This window comes from Bison bison, unplaced genomic scaffold, assembly GCF_000754665.1.
Source record: "Bison bison bison isolate TAMUID 2011002044 unplaced genomic scaffold, Bison_UMD1.0 scf7180017864242, whole genome shotgun sequence".
Lineage (NCBI taxonomy): Eukaryota > Metazoa > Chordata > Mammalia > Artiodactyla > Bovidae > Bison > Bison bison.
Window position 1 is genome coordinate 3,134,645 of NW_011494814.1, and position 11,065 is coordinate 3,145,709.

The window sequence follows — 11,065 nt, forward strand, 5'->3', positions numbered from 1 at the left end:
TGACAATATACAGCCTTGACATACTCCTTTTCCTATTTGGAACCAGTCTGTTGTTCCATGTCCAGTTCTAACTGTTGCTTCCTGACTTGCATACAAATTTCTCAAGAGGCAGATCAGGTGGTCTGGTATTCCCATCTCTTTCAGAATTTTCCACAGTTTATTGTGATCCACACAGTCAAAGGCTTTGGCATAGTCAATAAAGCAGAAATAGATGTTTTTCTGGAACTCTCTTGCTTTTTTCCATGATCCAGCGGATGTTGGCAATTTGATCTCCAGTTCCTCTGCCTTTTCTAAATCCAGCTTGAACATCAGGAAGTTCACGATTCACATATTGCTGAAGCCTGGCTTGGAGAATTTTAAGCATTACTTTAGTCATATTTTAAAAAAATCAAAAGATGGCCTGATTGCCCAGTGATTAAGAATCCACTTGCCAATGCAGGGGACATGGTTTTGATCCCTGGTCTGGGAAGATTCCACAAGCTGCAGGGCAACTAAGCCCATTTGCCACAACTACTGAGCCTGAGCTCAAGAGTCTGTGCTATGCAATAAGCCACCACAGTGAGAAGCCCCCCATCACTGCAACTGGAGAGTAGCTCCCATGGCCACAGCTAGAGAAAGTCCATGTGCAGCAACAAAGACCTGGCATAGACAAAAGTTACAAATAATAAAATTTAGAAAATAAAAGAAATAGGTGAAGTTAATTGAAGTAATAATTTTATTTAACCCAATATATCTAAGATATTAAATATTTATTTGATACTATTTATTATAGTAAATAAAACATTAAATACATACCATTAATATATATTAAATACATTTTAAATTAAATAAATATTATTAAATATTACATTTTTATTTAACCCACTATATCTAACATGTCTCAATAATCTATTCCATTGCTTTCATGGAATAGATTATTGAGACATTTTACATTTTTTGTACTGTCTTCAAAATCTGATGTCTATTTTGCACTTACAGCACATCTCTTCAAACTAGCCACATTTCAAGTGTTCATTAGTTACATATAGCTAATGGCTATCATACTGGCCAGCACAATTGAAAATATGTCACAGTTATTCCTCCTAAGAATACAGGCTACCATGGAACTCTATTCTCAAAATCCTTTTTCACCAACTTCTAACAAACATTTGAAAGCATGAAGTAGAAATATCTTTTCTCCAAATTTGTGTAACTGTTCCTACTCTATCATGGTATCATTGCTTCCATATTTAATGCATCAGATTTTTTTTTTACACTTTCTCCTTTAATGAATTTTTTTCTTACCCTCTCTATTCTCATTCTCCTTGTCTATCCCATAGGCTTTTTTTCTATCTATCTCAGCAATATTTGAATACTTTGGAATATATTCAACACCTATATATTAACATCTATTTAACATAGATTATATTTAACATATTTAATATATTTAACATCTATCATGGCATTAGTGCTACAGTTTTCATCCTACAGTTGCAAAACGAATTAGTCCACTTAACTGATCACCTCTTGTGTACAGGTCATAATGAGAATACCATACAAAATAAACATATGACCATTATTAGTGTATAGCTCCACGATCAGGAAATATTTGTCAAGCATCTTTTATGCTATCAGCAATGTTAATACATTTCTGATTAGAGTTTTCACAGTGTATACTAAAATGTTCCTTACATTAGTTTGCCTGACCAGACTTTTTACATCAATTTTGAACTTGAATCAAAATAGATTTTAAGAAAAGTAAGCTGTTGTTTGCTACCAAACATAATTCTTTTCCTTAGTGTCTCATTCACATGAATGTTTTGATCTAAATTTTTAATCTAACCCTGATTGAGTGTCTTTTAAATCAAACACACCACCTCGTGGCAGCAGGAAGCACCACCCAAAATAGCAATTTCAGGTCTCTTGTTTCAGGGTTGTTTGGGTAATAGGTAGGTTTATTAACACCAGTTATTTGGAATGATACTGTTCCTGATGGGTAACCACATGATTTTTTGAAACAAAGGCTCAAAGATTGCTTGTAGGAAATATGAAACAGGGTGTTCTGATACAGTTCTAAGAAATATTACGTTTGGGCTTCCCAGGAGATGATAGTGGTAAAGAATCTGCCTGACAATGCAGGAGACACGGCTTCGATCCCTGAGTCAGGAAAATTTCCTGGAGGAGGAAATGGCAACCCTCTCCAGTATTCTTGCCTGGAGAATCTCATGGACATTAGAGTCTGGCAGGCTACAGTCCCTAGGGTCGCAAAGAGTCAGACATGACTGAGAGACTGAGAACGCCATGTTATATTTATCTTATTTTTCCTCCTCTCCAGGTTGGTGTTTCAAACAAATGATTGTCTGGATTGCTTTTCTTACTTGCTGTCTTTTGGCCTAGAGTGTTTATACAGAAATCAAAGCCTCTTTCCAGTTAAGTGTGTGTGTGCTAAGTTGCTTCAGTTGTGTCCAACTCTTTGTGACCCCATGGACTGTAGCCTGCCAGCCTCTTCTGATTCATAGAAATGAAAACCTCTTTCCAGTTAAGAGTAACTCCAAATGCAGGCATACACATTGGTAAAATCACCCAGAATAAATCAGTCATGAAAAACATGTTTGAACTGAATCTTAAAAATTCTTGAATACAATTGCAAGCAATCAAAACTGTTTGCAGTTTATTTTGTGTACTTTGATTTTTTTAAATCCTTTCCAGAATACTTCAGGAAAGCGACTTCTCAAGTAAATTGATAAAGAAATTTAGTTACAATGAGCCCAATTCTCACCTGTATATCTTGAAGGTAGAAGATCAAACTCTCACAAAAGTCCAGGGCATAGAATTACCACTTAGGTAATTGCTTAAAGCTTGGCTTAGACCTTTATGGCTGTTCTTTAGGGAAAATTCTTCAAGGGCACCAAAGAGTATAAGAATATAATAAGGCCTGAACTTTAGATCTAGACAGGCTGAGACTTAAATGCTAGCACTGTTACCTACAAGCTAAGTATGAAGCACCCAACTCAATTCTCTGAGCATCAGTATTGATTTTTAAAAAGGTAAATCATAATCACTCCCTCACAGGTTTGTTGTGAACTTTATTTTTAAAAATTTTTATTGAAATATAGCTGAGTTACAATGTTGTATTATTTTTAGGTGTACAGCACAGTGATTTGCTTATACATATATATACACATACATAGACATGGGGCTTTTCTGGTGGCTCAGACAGTGAAGAATCTGCCTGCAATGTGGGAGACTGAGCTTAGAGACCTGGGTCAGGAAGATCCCCTGGAGAAGGGAATAGCTACCCACTCCAGTACATTCCTTATAGGTTATTACAAAATATGGAGTATAGTTCCCTTTGCTTTACAGTAGGTCCTTGTTGATCATCAATTTTATATATAGTGTGTATATTTTAATCCCAAACTTCTAATTTATCTCTCCTCTACCTTTCCCCTTTGGTAACCTGTTTTCTATGTCTGTCAGTCAGTTTCTGTTCTATAAATAATTTTATTTGTATCATATTTTAGATTCCACGTATAAGCAAGATCATATGATATTTGTCTTTCTCTGTCTGACTTACTTCACTGTAGGTCCATCCATGTTGCTGCAAATGGCATTATTTCATTCTTTTTTATGGCTGAGCAATGTTGTGAACTTTAAATCAGAGGATATTTTTAATGGTAATTATAATTAGGCAAAACTTATAGTCAACATCCCCTTCCTTCTTCTCTTGGTAATGTGTGGCATTCCATGTCCATTTCCTTTAGGCTGATGGTCCACTTTAGAGTCACTCAGAACTCTTCTCCTAAGTAGATTTTAGCCTGTATCCTTTCTTCTTCCCTTCAGTGCCTACAATAAACTCCTCAGTGACTCACTCTCTACTTTCCACCTTACCAGCTAACCTCTACATTTTATTCATGTTAGCATACAGAGCTAAAAGAGATTGAAAGTGTTAATCGCTCAGTCATTCCTACTCTTTCCAACCCCAAGGACTGTAGCCAGGCTCCCCTGTCCGTGGAATTCTCCAGACATGAATACTGGAGTGGCTAGCCATTCCCTTATCCATAGGATGTTTCTGACCCAAGAATCGAACCCAGGTCTCCTGCATTCCAGGAGGATTCTTTACTATCTGAGCACAAGGACTTCCCAAGTGGTGCTAGTGGTAGGGAAGCTACCTGCAATGCAGGAAACACAGCTTCAGTCTGAATTTGGAAGATCCCCTGGAGTGGGATATGGCTACCCACTCCAGTACTCTTCCCTGGAAAATCTCACGGACAGAGGAGCCTGGCAGGCTGCAGTCTATGAGGTTGCAGAGTCAGACACAACTGAGCACACACACAAAAGAGATCAGCTTTAACAAGCTATCTGTAGCTCAAATAGACAGTGATAATTTGGGGGAGTCAGATGTTACATTTTATATCTAACTCTTCCTCCTTCTCTTTTCACCAATTTCAGTTTGCAACTCTAGTATCTCAGAAATGGCTTATATCTTCTTTGGTATTTGTATAGTAATAGATATTAAATTTCAGTATGTGGACAGTAATCATCAGTCAGTTCAGTTCAGTCGCTCAGTCGTGTCTGACTCTTTGTGACCCCATGGACTGCAGCACGCCATCCATGGCTTCCCTGTCTGTCACCAACTCCCGGAGCTTACTCAAACTCATGTCCATCAAGTCTGTGATGCCATCCAACTATCTCATCCTCTGTCGTCCCCTTCTCCTCCCACTTTCAATCTTTCCTAGCATGAGGGTCTTTTCAAATGAGTCAGTTCTTCGTATCAGCTGGCCAAAGTATTGGAGTTTTAGCTTCAGCATCAGTCCTTCCAACGAATAGTCAGGACTGATTTCCTTTAGGATTGACTAATTGGATCTGCATGCAGTCCAAGGGACTCTTAAGAGTCTTCTCCAACACCATAGTTCAAAAGCATAAATTCTTCGGCACTCAGCTTTCTTTATAAATGACAATCGGATTTTCTATAAATACAAACTAATGAAAGGAAATTAGAAATGTGAAAGGGAACTAACATTTGTTCAATACTTTCTACATTCCAAATGCTGTGCTACAACTATCCAAAAGTTGATTTACTTAATCTTGACTAATAGTTGATGAAACAGGATTTAATTTGATTAAGTAATTTGCCCAAGGCCACAGTAAGAAACTGATATTTTAACCCCATAGCTTTTGTATAGAAGGCCTGCTCTTTCCCATCACAATATTTTAATTCATACATCTTGTATAGTTCCATTTTAATTTTTTTGAGGAACTTCCATACTGTTTTCCATATAGGCTGCACCAATTTATGTTCCCACCAATAGTGTATGAGAGTTCCCTTTTCTACACATCCTCACCAACATATATTATTTGTGGTCTTTTTGATGATAGCCATGACGGATATGAGGTGATAGCTCTTTGTGGTTTTGATTTGCACTTCCCTGATCATTAGAGATGTATATCTTTGCATGTGCCTATTGGACGTTTGTATGCCTTCTTTGTCTATTCAGGTCTTCTGACCATTTTTTAATTGGGTTGTTTCTTTTTTTTATTGAATTGTGTGAGCGGTTTATATACTTTGGACATTAACCCTTAATCGGTCATATAATATGCAAAAATTTTCCCCCATTCCATAGTTTGCCTTTTTATTTGCTTCCTTTGCTGTTCCAAAGTTTTTAAGTTTAATTAGGTCCCATTTGTTTATTTTCATTTTTGTTTTGTTTGCCTTAAGAGGCAGACCCAAAAATATTGCTATGATTTATCAGAGTGTTCTTCCTATATTTTCTTTGAGGGATTGTATGGTTTCCAGTCTTACATTTACATCTTGAATCCATTTTGAGTTCATATTTGTATATGGTGTGAGAAAATGTTCTTTTTTGATTCTTTTACATTAGCTATCCAGTTTCCTTAGCACAACTTACTGAAGAGACTGTATTTTCCCACTCTATAATCTTGCCTTCTTTGTTGTAGATTAACTGACCATAAGAATGTGGGTTTATTTCTAGGCTTTCTATTCTGTTGCACTTATCTATGTGTCTGTTTTGGTGTCCGTACCATACTGTTTTGATTACTATAGCCTTGTAGTCTAGTTCGAAGTCAGGTATCAAGATACCTCTAGTTCTGGTCTTCTTTTCTCAAGATTGTTTTGGCTGTATTCAGGTTCTTTTGTGTTTCCATACAAATTTTAGAATTATGTGTTCTACTTCTGTGAAAAATTCCACTGGTATCTTGATAGGGATTGCACTGAATCTGTAGATTGTCTTGGATGTTAAACTTCCCTAATATTATTGTATTACTATCAATTTCTCCTTTATGTCTGCTACTATTTGCTTCATGCATCTAAGTGCTCCTATGTTGGCTGCATATATATTTATGCCATTTATTTCTGGTGTGTTTTTTGGCTTTCCAAATGCTACAGATATCTGAGTTCCCTGCTGTTTTTGTTTTGTTTTAGTGTAATTATTTATTGATAACACTCTGGCTTTGCAGCATCATTGAACACACTGCAGACAACACATACGAACTCTACATCACAGATAAATGCATGATCAGTGCTTGATGTCCACTTCTCATCAAGAATCAAAAGACTACAATTAAATCAAGAGAATAGATCTCATTCCCAAGGTGAAGATGCCCCAGATTTTTTTACTTCCTTGATTATTTTTATAACATTTAAGATTCCAGAGAGATCTATATGCATGTAAGCACAACATTCTTGCTTTAAAACAGCACTTGTTTTCCCTTGAGAAGCTAATATCATATCTGTGTGGACCCTATTCTGAAGTACTGCCTGTCCAATTTTATGAACCTCTCAAGAAAGGAGTTCAGTAACCCAGATGGTATTGTCTAAGGCTTCTGCTATTCTCCAAATCATAGCACATAAAATCCTCCCAACTTTCTGGGCCTTTGGTAAAGCATGTATTCAAAAGAACTGAAAAGAAAAGAAAGTAGTTCAGAATTCCTTTTGATTAGACAGGGCTTGGCTCTCAAATTAAACCTAATTTTTTTCTGTTCATTTAATTACCTAAAGACTCCTTTCTCCAAGGGGTAGTATTGATGTCTAAAATGAGTCCCAAATGATGTCTGACATCATTTTACCAAGGTACAGTGTCTGTCCATTTATTAGGTAAGAGCCAGTAGGCTTCCGAACCACAAACCCTATACCAGCCATTGAGGGCCATTTGATGATCTGTTTTCTGCCAAAATATCCTGTTGTTGTTGTTAAGTCACCCAGTCGTGTCTGACTTTTTGCGACCCCATGGACTGCAGCACACTAAGTCTGTGTCCCTCATCATCTCCCAAAGTTTGATCAAGTTCGTGTCCATTGCATCTGTGATGCCATCCAGCCATGTCATCCTCTGACACCCACTTCTCCTTCTGCCCTCAATTTTTCCCAGCATCAGGGACTTTTCCAATGAGTTGGCTGTTTGCATCACGTGACCAAAATACTGGAGCTTCAGCTTCAGCATCAGTCCCTCCAATGAGTATTCAGGGTTGATTTCCTTTTAAGATTGGCTGGTTTGATCTCCTTGCTGTCCAAGGGACTCTCAGGAGTCTTCTCCAGCACCGGTTTGTAGGCATCAATTCTCTGGTGTTCTGCCTTCCTTACAGCCTGTACGTGACAATTGGGAAGACCATAGCCTTGACTATACAGATCTTTGTTAGCAGAGTGATGTCTCTGCTTTTCAATACACTGTCTAGGTTTGTCATAGCTTTTCTGCCAAGAAGCAGTCATCTTTTCATTTCATTCTGCAGTCACCATTTACAGTGATTTGAGAGCCCAAGAAGAGAAAACTGTCACAGCTTCCACCTTTTCCCCTTCTATTTGCCAGAAGTGATGGGGCTGGATGCCATGATCTAAGTTTTTTTAATATTTAGTTTTATGCTGCTTTTTCACTCTCCTCCTTCACCCTCATCAAGAGGTTCTTTAGCTTCTCTTCACTTTCTGCCATTAGAGTGGTATTATCTATACATCTAAGGTTGTTGATGTTTATCCTGCCTATCTACGATTCCAGCTTGTAACTCACCCAGCTCAGCATTTCTCATGATGTGCTCAGTGTATATACTAAATAAACAGGGTGACAATAGACAGCCCTGTTGTACCTTCTCAATTCTGAACCAATCAGTTGTTCCATAAAGGGTTCTAACTATTGCTTCTTGATCCACATACAGGTTTCTCAGGAGACAGGTAAGATGGTCTGGTATTCCCATCTTTTTAAAAGCTTTAAAATACATAGCGGAGTTATCAAATAGTTTGGTAACATTTTGGAATCACCCATGGTCTGGTACCAGGTAATGTTATTTGTAGCACTGAGATGCTGAGATAGATCTAAAGCAAAAGAGAAGTAAATGCTCTTTGCTCCTTAGAGCTCTCTGAAGTTCTTTTCTTGTAAACCATTGATTACAAAAGCTAACGCCTATGAAAGTAATTAATTATTGTTTCAGCAAAGATATAAAAATCCATTCCTATCATAGGGATGATATGATGGGAGATTTTAGATTCATGGCTGTCTGGCTTATTATATTGTTTACCACGTAAATATTCACATAATGATTGAGTGCAGTTGCCCAGGAAATCCACTGATTCATTACAATAAATTTGTGCCAAGGAAAGCTGAGTGTCTTACAAAGGAAAATGTATACAAAATGAAGAGTCAAGAAGACTGTACGCTTTAGTCAATTCATGAATAAATTGCAGCCAGGTGTTAGATTCATACCACAAGTGTTAGAATCATACCACATGTTCATGTGTTAGACTCTAAAAGCACAAAAAATAATATTAAGAAGAAGAGTTTTAAAGGAAAATAAAAGACATTTAGATAGAAAATAAGGATGTAAAACTTTGTTTGCAGATGACATGACTGACATGATTGCCTAAAATTCTGAAGGCATCTACAAACAAGCAACTAGAGCTAATACATGAACTTAATAAGATTTGTGCATATAAGATTAGTACACAAAAGTGAGTTGTAGTTTTATACACTTGGAGAAGGCAATGGCAACCCACTCCAGTAGTCTTGCCTGGAAAATCCCAGGGATGGAGGAGCCTGGTAGGTTTCAGTCCATGGGATCCCTGAGTGGGACACGACTGAGCGACTTCACTTTCACTTTTCACTTTCATGCATTGGAGAAGGAAATGGCAACCCACTCCAGTGTTCTTGCCTGGAGAATCCCAGGGATAGGGGAGCCTGGTGGGCTGCCGTCTATGGGGTCGCACAGAGTCAGACACGACTGAAGCGACCTAGCAGCAGCAGCAGCAGTTTTATACACTAGCAATGAATAATTAGACATTAAAAGTTACAAAACTAGCTAGGTTAGGCATGATTTCTTAGATTCAACACCAAAATACAAGTGATAAAAGAGAAATTTGATAAACTGAACTTCATTATTGAAACATTTGCACTTCAAAGAACACCACAAGAAAGATAAAAGACAAACCCACAAACTAGAAGAAAATATTTATAAATCATATAACTTGATAAGGGACTTGTATCCAGAATATATATAGAATTTATAACAAAAAGACAAGAAGACAGGAGCCCAACTAAAAGATGGGCAAAAGATTTGAATAAATGGTTCTCCAAAGAAGATACACAAATTGTCAATAAGCACATGAAAGAATGCTCAATATCATTAGGCAGTAAGGAAATGCTGATTAAAACCACAAAAGATATCACAAGAAATAAAGCCACTAGAACAGTGATATTCAAACAAAACAACTAGAAAATAACAAGTGTTGGCAAAGATGTGGAGAAATCAGAACACTCATGCATTGCTGATGGGAGTGTAAAATGGTGCAGCCTTTTTGGAAAAGACTTTGGCAGTTTCCTACAGTGTTAAACATAGAGTTACCAACAATTCTACTTCTAGAAATTTGAAAGAATATGAGAATTCTCATATTCTAGGAATTCTAGGAATCTGAGAAATGAGATTATATGCTCACATAGAGACATTTACACAAATGCTTATAGGGATATTATTCATAATAGCTAGAAAGTTAAAAACAATCAAAATGTCCATCAACTGTTGAATGGATTAAAAAAAATTGGTATATCCACACAATACTATTTGGCAATAAAAAGGAATGAATCACTGATACATGTTGTAACATGGATAAGACTCAAAAAATGTTATCTTTAATGAAAGAAAGAAGATACAAAGGATCTCATATTGTATGAATCTATTTATATGAAATGTCCAGAAGAAGCCAATCTATAGATGCAGAAAAAGATCACTGCAGATGTGCAAAGAAAATCACTGCATGGTGACTGCAACCATGAAATTAAAAGGCATCTGCTCCAGGGAAAAATATCTATGACAAACCTAGGTAGCATATTCAAAAGCAGAGACATCACTTTGCCAACAAAGATCCATCTAGTCAAAGCTATGCTTTTTCCAGTAGTCATGTATGGATGTGAGAGTTGCACTATAAAGAAGGCTGACTGCCAAATAACTGATACTTTCAAACTGTGGTGCTGGAGAAGACTCTTGAGAGTCCCTTGGACAGCAAGGAGATCAAACCAGTCAATCCTAAAGGAAATCAACCCTGAATATTCATTGGAAGGACTGACGCTGAAGCTCCAATACTTTGGCCACCTGATGTGAAGAGCTGACTCATTGGAAAAGACCCTGATGCTGGGAAAGATTGAGGGCAGGAGAAGAAGGCAACAGAGGATGAGATGGTTGGAGGGTGTCATCAGCTCAATGAACATGAATTTGAGCAAACTCCCAGAGATAATGAAGGACAGGGAAGCCAGGCATGCTGCAGTCCATGGGGTAGCAAAGAGTCAGACATAACTGAGCAACTGAACAGCAACAACAAAGAGAGACAGAAAGTGATTAGTGATTGCCTACAGCTGTCAACCTCAGATATGAGATGACACCACCCTTATGGCAGAAAGTGAAGAGGAACTCAAAAGCCTCTTGATGAAAGTGAAAGAGGAGAGTGAAAAAGTTGGCTTAAAGCTCAACATTCAGAAGATGAAGATCATGGCATCTGGTCCCATCACTTCATGGGAAATAGACGGGAAAACAGTGGAAACAGTGTCAGACTTTATTTTTCTGGGCTCCAAAATCACTGCAGATGGTGATTGCAGCCATG